A 12,118-nucleotide genomic window follows, 5' to 3' on the forward strand; every position below is an offset into this window, starting at 1 on the left:
CCCTCTCGGTGACACCCCCTCACCAGTCCCTTTCAGCCAGAGGACTGGTACACTGCCAGGAGGGGACCTGGCCAAGAAAGAGCAAGGGGAGCCCCCCTTGCGGGGTTTTGGGGCCCCTCGCGTCACCTACCGCCAAGGGCTGGGTTTCTGGATGCTCTCCTGTCCTCCCCGGCTCAGCCTCCCGAGCACCCACTGCCCCTCCCAGCGCCTCCAGCCACTCGGACCTCACACCGTGCTGCTTGCGCCGAGGAGAGTGTTTGCAGGGGTGTCGCACACCCCCTTTCCCCTAGGCAGGAGAAGGCACCTGAGAGCAAGTCTGTGGCTCCCACTCCCTTGGCTGGCCCCAGACCAGCACCCTGGACAGCGGTTCCCCCCCCCTCCCCCAGCCTGTTCATTTCAGGGAGGGGTGGGAGTGGGGTGGAGGAGTGGGGGGGGACACAAAGCCCCACGAGACCTAGCGCCCAGCCCTGCCGAAGCTCCAGCCTCCCCAGGACTCTTTGAATGAATCCCGAGGCCCGTCCAAAGAGTTTCTAAAGTTCACACGAAAGAATAAGCAAAATCAAAAAGCCAGGGCATTTTAAAACTAAGCCTCTACTGATTGAGGGGAGGTGGGGGGCTGGTGTGTCAGATGCAAAAACATAATTAGTACAACCATGGGCAGTCAGGGAAGCACAGAAAGAGTCGCAAATGCAGACAGGACAAGTGGCCGGCGAAACCAGGGGGAAAAGATGGGCCAGTCAATAAACAATTGAAAATCTACGATGAAGACATGGTCTTGGGTCAGTTAGATAGATATTTGGGAGAAACCCTGAGATCCCTACCTCGAATATGTCTCAGATAGACTGGAGGTTTCAAAAGTGAAAATGAAACTTCGAAACTACTAGAAGAAAGCTTGGAATTGAAAAAAAAAATAAACTATGATCTTGCAGAATTCTAAGAATTATACGAAGCCCAGAAGCCATAAGATAAAAGACGATTACATTCAGCCTTGTGAAAATGAAAAACAGATACGTGGAGAAGAAAATTTAGAAAAACATTAAAAATAAACAACAAATTGTGGATGTGTCGGTAACTCATTTCATGTCACAGGGGGCCAATTTTGGGTATAGGTAATGAGGTCTTACAAATCAGTAAGAAAAAGATCAGTCGCCCGTAAGAAAAATGGGCAAAGTGCATGAAATCAACCCATGAAAACCTGCCTAACTTCACAATGACAAATATTCTGCAAAATATAATGACTTTTTATTATGAGGAAAAGAAGACGCAAACTGAAATTACGAGATGCAGTTTCCCCTCTCCAGGTGGGCGAGTCTCCCTGGCAGGTGAGGGAGAGGACAAGTAGAGGCCCAGCTCGGGGGGTGGGGGGCACCCACAAGGCACGGATGAGGGACACACACAGGTGGAATGGGTGGGAGGGGCTTACCCACAGGTGCAGAGAAGGTGGGCTTCTCTTGGGCACCTGTGCGTGGAACAGCATCGGCCATTCTTAGGGACAAGTCTCTGAGCACCCAGGGGCTGCTGCTGGGGAATGCAGGGGTTTGTTGGAGGTGGCTGTCACGCCCTGGGAATCTGGGGGAGGGGGCTGGAGATGGGGCTGGAGAAGATTCCACACCCCAGGTCTGGGGATCCCGTCAAAGCAGGAGATGACATATTATTCTCCCATCGGGCGCGTGGCCCTGTCGCCTCCCAGCTGCGTCAAGGCAGTGGGCAGAGGCTGTGTCCCAGTCCCGGTGTCCTTGTCCCTCTGGCCTCAGTTTCCCTGATGGTGAAATAAGGCGAGACCTGCATAGCAGGAGAGGGAGGCCAGGGGGAATGGTGTCAGGGGAGGAGGGTCCCCAAGAGGGAAGAGAGGCGACACTGAGCCCGGATGGTGGTGCAGCTCCCTTTGGAAGCCCGCTCTGGGGTGGGGTCCGGGCTAATCCCTGGGCAGTGGCTGGCGGGATTGGAGATGGAGCCGGGGGTAGGGAGGGGGGGATGGCCTGGCCTGCGGCAGCCACTCCCCCCCCCCCACCTCCATGGCCTTAGGGCAGGGAGCAGAAGTGTGGGCCATGTGCTGTCCCACTTGCTTAGGGACTGTTGATGGTTAAAATCCCACAGATCCTGGAATGGAACAATATAACTAAGCGAAGGAAGCCTGAATAAAGGGTGGCCTTGGGCTGAGAACCATGCATCAGTACCAGTTCATTCTTTGTAAGGGACACGCCCCAAGAATGCAAGATGTGACTGACTGGGAAACTGAGGCCTGCGGAGGTGGGCATTCTAAGCTAGCTTTGCTGTTGCACAAGAAAGCATTTCTGTAAAAATCAGAGGGCGGCGGGTCATGAGCGGAAATCCGGGGTACCGGTGCAGGGCAGTGGAAGTCCCTTCCCGCACCCCACAGGGACCACGGCCCTGCTAGAGGGCTCACATGTCTACGTTTTACCCTCTGGCGCCGATCTTCAGGACTGCCGGGGGCACTGTCCCCCCTGTCCTCTGTCCCCCGCTTTGGACATCCTCCTGGGGGCAGGAGGGGAATGGATGGGACGCGGTGGGAGCTCTGATTAGGCTCGGACCCAATGGGGACCACCCTGCACCCAGAACTGCGTGCATTCCCACATGCATGTGACTCAGAGGGATGGACCTCTGTGGCCCAGCCCCTCCCCCTGACTCCCAGGCCATCAGAGCACATGGGACTCCCCCGGTGCCCCCTCCCATAGTGGCTGGGGGCGGCTGGACCCCCCTATCCCTCTAGCCTCTCTCCATTTGTCACCCAGAAAGGACAGCTGGTGGGGACACTGGTCTGGAGATCTGGGCAGGCTGGTCCAAGCCCCCTGTAACCTCCCTTCCCAGTTCAGGGGTCCCCCTTCTTGGGCCCAAGGGCACGCCCTCCACAGAGCCAGCACCCTTTAACCCTCGCAGGGCTGCACTCTCCATTGCCCCCTCGCTCCTGTACTGGGGTCATGAGCTACCTGGCACGCTCTTAGCACCCCGGAAGGTGGGGAGCCCTTTGGGGAAGGGGCTTTAGGTCGGCCAGGAGCTGCCCAGTGCCCAGGCAGCCACCGCTCCACCCGGCAGACCTCTGGCATGCTTCTGGGAGAGAGACCCACTCTGGGAAAAAGACGAGAGTCCCCCAAACCCGATCCCCCAGCCTGGCCACAAGGAAAGGACAGCAGGGGCTGGACAGCCAGCCTGCCAAGTGGCACTGGCCGCTTCTTTGTGTCCCCACGCGTTGCCTGCTCCCAGGGCCGGGCCATGCTGCCACCTGTGCCGTCCCGGGCCAGGGCCCCCAGCTGCTGCCGTGGGACAGGGCATCGGGTGGGAGGGTGTCTGGGATTCTCAGAGCCAGCAGCCCTGCTGCCCCTCCCAATGCCTCCCCAGGGGGGAGGAAGGGGTGGGGGACGGGACCCCTGTCTGGCCCTGCCAGTGGTTTAGCCAGGTGTTGGATTAGCCTGGGAGGCTCCCCAAAGAAGTGGGGTGTCCTGCTCCCAGGTTCAGCCTAGAGCCGGGTTCCCGGGAGGCTTTGTGGGAGAAGAAACTGAGGCTGAGTTGTCCCGGGACAGCCTGAGTGCCTCCGTGAGCCTGAGGGCAAACCCTGAGGGCCGCTTCGGGGGAGAGTGGGGGTGGGGGTGGGGGCGGGCAGCGTCTCTCCAACCTTCTGCTGCCGCGTTTTCTCCTCGCATGAGTTGGAGGAGATGATTAAAGGGCAGATGATGAGATGAGAAGTGGGAATGGAGCCCGGGGATGCAGAGCAGAGCCCCAAATGTCCGCTCCGGGTGACTCAGGGAGCCCCCCCAACCCCCCCCCCCCCCCGTTGCTCACCCAGAAACCGGCGCCCTGTGCCGACTGGGCTGGGTGGGTGGGGGAGCCCTGCAGAGGGCACCCGGGACTCAGGGAGGGGGGACGTCCCAGGAAAACAAGCGGGAGCAGGGTCTGTCCCGACCCCGGCCAGGGCCGCCCTTGCCTCGGTTTCCCTCATTATATCCAACTTCAGACAAGGTGGCTGCGCAGCCAGCAGAGCGGGGCGTCAGGCCCGGGGTGGGGGGAGCGGAGGCGGCGCACGCTGCAGCCGGGGCCACGGTCCCGCTTCCCCCACCAGGAGAAGCGCGAAGCCTTGAAGTGCCGGGCCTTTGAATCTCCCGTCTCCATGGAGATGCGCGCACAAAGGGCCCCGGGGCGGCGCGGTGGCGCAGGGGGAAGGGGTCTTTTATTTCTGGGGGCAGTGTCGGGGAGCCGGGCTGCACCCACGCCTCGACCAGACCCCGGGCCAAAATCCCTCGCCCGGCCCTTGGGGCCTCGCCAACTCCCCCCCACTGTCAGGACGCGACGGCAGAGGAGCGACCCCCGTGGGCTCCCAACTGAGCGAGGGGTGGGGGTGACCCTCAGCCGCTCACAGCCCTGGCCACCTCTGGGGAGATCCCGGTGGTCCCTGAAGCCCCGCCTACATGGGTTCGCGCCCCAGACCCCACCCGTCCCCAAGCCCCTTTCCCCTGCAGACCCCACCCGCCCCCAAACCCCTCCCCGTGCAGACCCCACCTGCCCCCACACCCCTTGCCCCTGCAGACCCCATCAGACCCCAAGCCCCTTCCCTCTGCACTCACCCTGCACCCTCCACATCCCCATTCCCTACAGGAAACTGCACCTGGGGCTCCACGAGAGGGGCCAGGTGAGGCTTCTGACCCAAGACCCAGCAAGCAGGGCGGTGACAGCCACCACAGAACAGATTTCATTCCAGTTGCACACAAATCTGAGGCGGATTTCAAGGAGCGCAAGGGATGTGCGGCCACCCCACGGCAGCTATCCACCCCCACCCCACCCCCCTCGCAAACCCACTTCCTGAACCTTCTGTGTCACCGCTGGCCCTTATTCCCTTTCCCGGTAAAGCTCCATACTGGGCCCTATTCTGTGAAATTGGGGGCACCAAGCCAGAAGCTCCGCACCCACATATGCAGTGAGCACAGGCGCGTTTCGGACACTCTGGGGTGGACCGAGGTGGGGGTGGCCCAGAGTCCCCAAGAGGAGCCAGCCCACGGGGTCCGAGAGGGGTTTGTGGGGGACGCCAGGCCAGCCCACCCTGAGCTGGGGAGCGGGGATGTCCTGGAGCCTGACAGCTGTCCTTGGAGCTCCCGGACTCTCCAGGCACCTGCATGCTGGGGACAGAGTGGCATTATGGGATGGCAGCTGCTCTCACTCCCACCTCCTCCCTCACTACCAACCCTCCCCTTGCCCCATCCTCCCCAGCGGACCCTTCCCCAGTGCCTCCCCCTTGCGTGGCTGCCAGCCAGGGAGTTTGGTGTTTGATACATTCAACCCTGTGGTCTCCCCTGAAGCACAGGAGGCAGGGAGGGCTCAGGGGTCCAGGCAAGGTCCAAGGGAGAGGGAAGGGGAGAAGCTTCTGGAAGGTGTGAGGTGGGGTGGCTGAGAGGGCTAATACAGAAGGAGGGAGCTGACAGAAGTGGGCAGGCAGCCCCTGGTACCCTAGCTCGGGCCCAGGGAGCTGCAGGGCATTTCCAGGCCATCACCCCCTCCCCGGATCCTGTTGCCGGCACATCCTGGCTGCAGCCGCCAAGGGTTCCAGCCTGGCGGAACCCCACTTCTCCTGGGTCTCCTGGAAGCACGGATAAGCCCCACCCAGGGCTCTCCCCTGCTGGGCACACCTTCGTACCTCATGCCACCCTTGCACCCACTCGGCAGCTGAGGAAATCAAGGACAGGAGAGACAGAACTCAGGCCAGCCTGACGCCAACCTCCCATGGATGACCACAGCACCCCCCAAGGAGGTCAAAAAGGGTTGGGACTCCATGATGCCACCACGACCCACTTGTCCCCACCGGGCATGCCTGGGGCCTGCTCTCCACGCCACTGGGGTGCAAAGGTCCCCACAGAAGAAGGGACGGAGCTGAATCGATCAGAGACCTTGGTGACCTCAAAGACACCAGGCAAGGGTGCCCAGGAGACCCGGGGATGGGGTGGAGGGGAAGGCGGGGTCTCCTTAGGCACCCAAGGGACCTTTGGTGAGCAAGAAAGATGGCACTGCTGCAGGTGGCATTTTATTCTGTTTCGTGTGCAGCAGGCAGTTGCTTCCCTTAATTATCAAGCTTATTTCACTTCCAAGAGCCTCTGTCCCTGAAAACGCTACGCTTCAGGCTGTCACTTACTCACTGGGACGACAGAGGCTGCCCCCGCCCCTGGGCAAGTGTGTTCTGAGGTCTCAGCAGCTTCCCAAAGTGTGGCTCGCCCAGCACCTGGCCTGCACGTGGGGTACTGGGCCTGCCCCACTTCCCTGGAGCTCCTGTCGGGAGTGGACCTGGGGACAGAGGGGACTGAGGGGTGACTGGCCCCCCGGGGCGAGGTGTGGAGCCAGCCAGCCAGGGCCAGCCAGCGTGGGGAGACAGCCCAGCCAGGCAAGCTGGGGTGGAAGGCATGGGGGTGCATTTCCTTCTCCCTGGAGGTTCAGGGACCCCCAGAGAGCCCCCGGCCCTGCAATACCCTGGCAGTGCTCCGGTGTCCCCTTTCCCCAGCCAGTCTGCTGGGACCTGGGCCCCTGGTGGCCACGTGGCCATGGCCCTGCCAGGTGCTGCAGGGAAAGTGGGTGATTGCCAACCACAGGGCCGATGGCAGGCTGGTGGCAGAGGCTGGCTGTGCACTGGGTGCAGTCGCTGTTCTGGGGCCCGGCCATGCCCCCGCCCTAAACTGGGTGCCACACGGGGTGGGGGTGGGTCGTTTTCTAGGCAGCTGAAGCAGGAGTGGCCGCTGAGCCGGGGCCTTGGAACCCGGTGGGGGGTGGGGGTGGGGGTGGGGGAGGGGAAACGATGCTGGCCCCCGCCCTGCCTGGCCTTGCTGGGACCCCTGCCCCACCCACCTGCTCCACCTCCCAGGAGGTCCCTGCTCTTGTCCATCTCAGAAAACCCCGCTGGCCTTCAAAGTGGCTCCTCCTCAGGGGACAGGAGTGGGCGCCTTCTGTCCTGCGGGGCGTGGGGACCGGTGGCCGCTCCCCCTCCCCAGCTGCCTCCTTCCTAACTGGGCAAAGACAGAGGCCAAAGACTGTTTCCTATGGAATTGAGGAGACCCTCTCGTCTGGTGCCTCCATGTCACTCACTGGGAGTCCCGCCCTCAGTGGGCACTGCCGCGTGGGGAGACCCTGTCTCGGGGTCTTGGGGCCCCTGTTGCCTGGACCAGGGCTGCCCAGTGGTCATGGATGGGGCACCAGATGTGTGGGAACCTCCACTGCAAACCCCGGGGCTCCCCAGCAGGGCACCCTGCCATCCCCTCCTTCCAGGACAGTGTAGCTTTCCCGTGGTCCCCCATGACTCTCATGACCCTCTCCCCACCTGCAGCTCTCTGTGACCCCCTGTGGCTCTCCGCGGCTCCACAGCATGTCTCCGTGGCTCTCCTGTGAATCCTGGGTCCCCTTCCCACGGAAACTGCATGGTGCGCTGCCAAGGAGGGAGGAGAAGCTCTGAGGTCACATCAACCCAGGTAATTCCCACCCCCCAGCCAACTGCTTTGCAGACTCACCTTCCCACCTGGGAGATGTGCAACCCTCCCAAGTCAGGTGTGTGTGAGGGTTGGTGCAGAGTGATCAGAACTCCCAGCAGATTGCAGGTAGGGGCGGGTGGAGCAAGGGCAGAGATGCTGAAGCGGGAGCCTGCCTGGCATGCGGGATGGAGTCTTGGCTGGGTTGGGAGCGGGGGGAAAGGAGGGGGTGGTGGGTGCACCCGCAGTGTGTCTTCAGCCCCAAGGAACAGTGGGTGGTGAAGGGAGCATGTTCTCTAATGTAACTGGGAAGGTTTACGGGAGATCCGGCTTCAGGTGCTGCTTGCTCAGGGGGCAGTTCTGCACCTTAGCTGTGCTGTTCCAGCCTGCACCTCTCACCCCAGCCCCACCTGACCTGCCATCCTGGGCTCTGCCCACACTGCACCAACCTGGTCCTCGCAGTGTCTGAGACAGGCCACAGATCTAAGTGCAGCAGGTGGCCTGGGAGGTGTCAGAGGGGTGGGAGGGGGCCAGGAGAGCTTCGCTGGGGCTTCTGTCCAGGAGGAATGCAGGTGACTGGTGGAGGGGGGAGAAAGGAGGAGGTGAGGTATACCAAGGGAAATTAAGGTTACATCTTGGGACTGACTAACGGGTGCTATTTGCTGAGAGGGGAAGTCTTCGGGGGAATAGTGGGTGTGACAAACTGACACGTAATGTGTCCAGTGGGAGTTCACACAGGTCCCCAACGTTGAGGAATGTGAATGTCACCATTAGAGGCAGCTCCTGATCATAGCCGAGGTGTGACACGGTCACCCGAGAAGGAGGCCAGAAAAGAGGGACCCAGATGGAGACCCGGCCAGGGGTTGAGGGCAGGGAGCAGAGGAGTTCATGGGGTGGGGGCGCTGTGATGCAAATTCAGGGACCTGCCCCTGGGGGTGAGCGGGTTCTTGAAGAAGGGTCCTAGGGTCAGCAGCCTCGAAGGGGTGAGCCCCTTGTCACTGGAGCATGCACAGAGCACCAAGCTCAGCTGGGGAGACCCAAGGGCCTCCCGTGGGCCAAGGCTGCAGAGAAGTCAGCCCCTGGAGCTGCTGAGTTCCCAGGTAGGCCAGACTGTGGCTGCTCTGAAATGTTGGCGCCCATGGCAGGGGACCCCTCGTGTGTTCCCTGCTGGGGCCCTTCCCCAGATGGGGACGTGGGATGCTGGGACCCAGGGACACTGAGCCTGGGAGTGCAGGCTCTGGGGGGGGTGGTGGGGCTGGGGCTGGGCAGGGAGGTGGCCCACGGGTAGCAGAGGGCAGAGAGAAGTGATAAATGCTGAGCTGGCGAGGAGCAAGAGGCTGCAGGGGAGCCCCAGTGGCCAGATGTGTGTGTGTATGATGGTGGGGGGCTGGTAGAGGGGGCCCCAGACCCTCTACAGCAGCTGGCAGCTCTAGGCATTGGGTGTGGTCTCAGGGTGTCCTGGGGTGTGCCTCGATACCCCTTGCAGAGGCTTGTCAGGGGACTGCACCCCGATCTGTCACCTCCTTCTCAGAGGGCGCCAGGCCCCCAGAGGCAGGGCTGCGGATGGGCGCGGAGGGGCGCGGGCTGCGGGCTCGGTGGTGGACTGGGCTCCGCCGCTCTCTGCTGCCCTCTGCTGACCACCTCCCGCCACGCGAGCCCTGCGGCTCTGGGGAACCCCACCCCAGCCCGACCCCAGGCACGGGGTGCACAGAGGCATACGGGCATGCACCCCGAGGTCTGAGGACACAGTCCTGGGGACAGGCTGGGGGCACCACCACTGTCCCTCGGGGCTGAAGGGGAGAGAGGGGGCTCAGAGCTGCGAGGTTGCCTCCCCGAGGTCACGAAGCGAATGTGGGTGGGGGAGATCAGCGTTGGGGGGCACCCTGGGGCAGCGTTAGCTTTGGCCACGTCCCTCCCCCTCCGGCCATCCCTCTCTGTGTCTCCCACCTCTTGGTCCCAGGGACAGGGGTGGGTGGGCCCCGGGCGCACCCTGAATGCGGGTCCCGCTCCCTGCCCTCTCCCCTCCCCGCTTCACCCCCCCGGGGGGGGTGCCTCTTCACCACCCAGCCCCACTCTGTGAAGACCGGCCCGTGCAGGGCGCAGCAGCACCCACTGTCAGCTTTATGGCAGACCCCTGCACCCTGCAGAGTGAAAAATGAACTGCAGCCACCTTAAGGACATGCCACAAGTCCAGCGGAAATCGGACGGCCGCAGCCAAGGGGCACAGGTGTGCACTTACAGTGGGATTCACACCTGGGTCGTGGACCGGCGGGAGCCCAGCACCCACCTGAGCCCAGCGCACCTGGCCTCCTGGGCCCAGGGAGGATGCCGTGGGGCGCGGAGCCGGGAGGAATGGGGGTGCTGGGGATCCAGGAGAGGCGCGACCTGGGATGCTGAGACCCGGGGAGATGGACGCAGGAGAGAGAGGGCTGCGTGCGGTGGGCAGGGATTTGGGACGCAGGGAGGTAGGGATTCGGGGGAGCTGCGCAGCGCAGACCCGAGGCTGAGAATCAAGGGGGAGGCAGAACCTGGGGAGGAAGGGGCTTGGGGAGGTGGGGACCTAGGGAAGGAGGGGACTGGGGAGGGAGGGGCACGAGGAGGGAGGGACTTGGGGAGAATGGGACCTTGGGGGGAGGAGCCTGAGGACCTGGGGACCTAGGGAGGGGCCTGAGGTGGGAGGGGCTTGGGAAGGCTGGGTCAGGAATTAGCACCCCTAGAGCCCGGCGCCTGAGCCCCCCACCCTCCCGACGTGGCCTGCCAGGTCAGAGGTCCCTGGTGGCCCACGTGGGGACGGGCGAGGCCTCCCGAGGGCAGGGAGCAGCGGCCGGAGGGAGACACCCAGCTCCCCGCACCCCTTAACTTCTTGGGGCCCCCTCATCCTGCCTCTCCAGAAAATCCCCGGGACCTGACCTCCTCTTTGGGGCTCCGATCCCACCCCCTACCTTCCTTGCCGGGAGCAGGGGCCGGACTGCGGGCCGCAGGCCAGATAGGCTGAAGGCTTTGCCCTCCCGGGAGCATCACAGCTGCCCGGCAGCAGGGAGTGCACCCCACTGCGTCCCTGCGCTGGCCCCATGCCAGGTCAGTCCGCTCCCCTGGGAGGAGGGGCGGGCGGGGTCCCCAGTGGGATGCCAACCACTGAGAGGGAAGGAAAATCAGGAGGAGGACGTGCTCATAACGGGAAGACAAGGCCTGGAGAAAAAGTGTAGCGCGACGACCTTTTTTTAAGCACCAGGAGAGTGCTTCCCAGATAATGCACGCACAGCCTGCTCCAAAGAAGCGCCGTGTGTGTGCCTGCGTGTGCACACGTGTGCAGGCACATGCATGCATGTGGGTGGGTGTAGGGCAGGGGGCACCCGTGTCTGTGCACGTATGTGTGTGTGTGCACAGGTGTGTCACACGTGCACAAAAAACAGGCCGGCTGCCCGGATTTCAGACCAGTGACTCTTGGTTTTTGGCTTCTCTATGCATCAGGTTGTCTGCAGGACGCAAGAGTTCATTTTCAAGTCAGAAACGGTTTGAACTTTTGCAGAACACAAGGCAGCTTTCTGGTTCCCTGGAAGGCCGAGGCAGAGTTGGGGAGGTCTGGGGTGATCCCAAATGAGGCTCCTGGGCCTGGGGGCAGGGGTGGGGAGTGGGGGGTGGGTCTGAGGCTGGGAGAACCACCGCAGGCTCTGTTTTAGTGGTTTTGTATTATTAGCCCCCCTATCCCCAGCCTCTGGGCTGCACCTGGCATTGCCTCCTACTGCCCCTCCAGCCTCTTCACTGCCCCCACCCCCGACAGGGGCCCCAAGGTCCACTCTCTGTTGCTTGCCCTTCAGCCTCTACCAGCTGGCAGCACATGGCTGGGGTGGGGACACCTCACTGTACTGCCGTGGTCCCTTCCTGCCCCGCTGCCCCCTCCCGCTTTACCCTTGGGTGTGACTGCAGGCTGGCCTCCGCACCAGGGTCCCTGCCCGGGGTGGGGGTGGGGGGTTGCCTAAGCGCCCCCCCGCTGGACCCCCCAGCTCCTCTCCTTGCCCTCTGGCTCCCAAGCGCGTGTTTCAACGTTCCTCCAAGGTTGGGGAGCCCCATCTGCGTGGCTTGCCTGCAGCCTCGGCCCTGCCAGCTCCACGGTACCCTTAGGGGGAGGGCGGCGGAAGGAATGTGAGGCGCTGGGCTGAGGCTGCCCGGAGCAGATGGGCGTGAGGGGTGTGTCTCGCCTGCGGGGGTGGGGCTCGCAGGTCCTGGGGCTGCCGGCCCAGCTGCAACCCAGGGGCTCCGAGGCCAGGCCATGTCGGCCGGGGTGTGGGTGGGGGCTAGGAGTGTGGGGCTCCGGATTCCGGGTCAGCGCCAGGGTCAAGAAGTCTTGACCATGTCCAGCAGAGGTCAAAGCACCCTTGAGGAGTCTGTCGAAGGGTGGGGGTGGGGGGCACGCCCCAGACTACCCACTAGGGCACATCTCAGGAGATAGGGTTATTTCAGGGTATTGAGTTAAAAAATTAAAAATCAAAAACAAAAACAAGACAGACTTTTTTTTTTTTAACTTTCTATCTTAGTAACGTATATCCTACTAGGATTTCCCATTTTAACCACTTTCGAGCACATGATTCGGTAGTTTGAATTGCATTCCCAATATTGCACTGTCTTCACCAAAACATCCACGACCCCAGCATTTTCATCGCCCCAAC

The 12,118-nt window shown here is 62.5% G+C and overlaps 2 long non-coding RNA genes across 2 annotated transcripts; both read left to right on the forward strand.

Moving 5' to 3' along the window:
* The first annotated feature begins 4,206 nt into the window (after positions 1-4,206).
* Positions 4,207-5,908, forward strand: LOC143682323 (uncharacterized). The gene is made up of 3 exons (XR_013175078.1): positions 4,207-4,425; positions 4,609-4,927; positions 5,671-5,908. It is a non-coding gene; the product is annotated as an uncharacterized LOC143682323 (long non-coding RNA).
* Positions 5,909-9,323: 3,415 nt separating this feature from the next.
* LOC143682324 (uncharacterized) lies at positions 9,324-11,697 on the forward strand. The gene is made up of 3 exons (XR_013175079.1): positions 9,324-9,678; positions 10,343-10,529; positions 10,923-11,697. It is a non-coding gene; the product is annotated as an uncharacterized LOC143682324 (long non-coding RNA).
* The last annotated feature ends 421 nt before the right edge of the window (positions 11,698-12,118 follow it).

The sequence above is a fragment of the Tamandua tetradactyla genome, chromosome 5 (genome assembly GCF_023851605.1).
Source record: "Tamandua tetradactyla isolate mTamTet1 chromosome 5, mTamTet1.pri, whole genome shotgun sequence".
Classification (NCBI taxonomy): domain Eukaryota; kingdom Metazoa; phylum Chordata; class Mammalia; order Pilosa; family Myrmecophagidae; genus Tamandua; species Tamandua tetradactyla.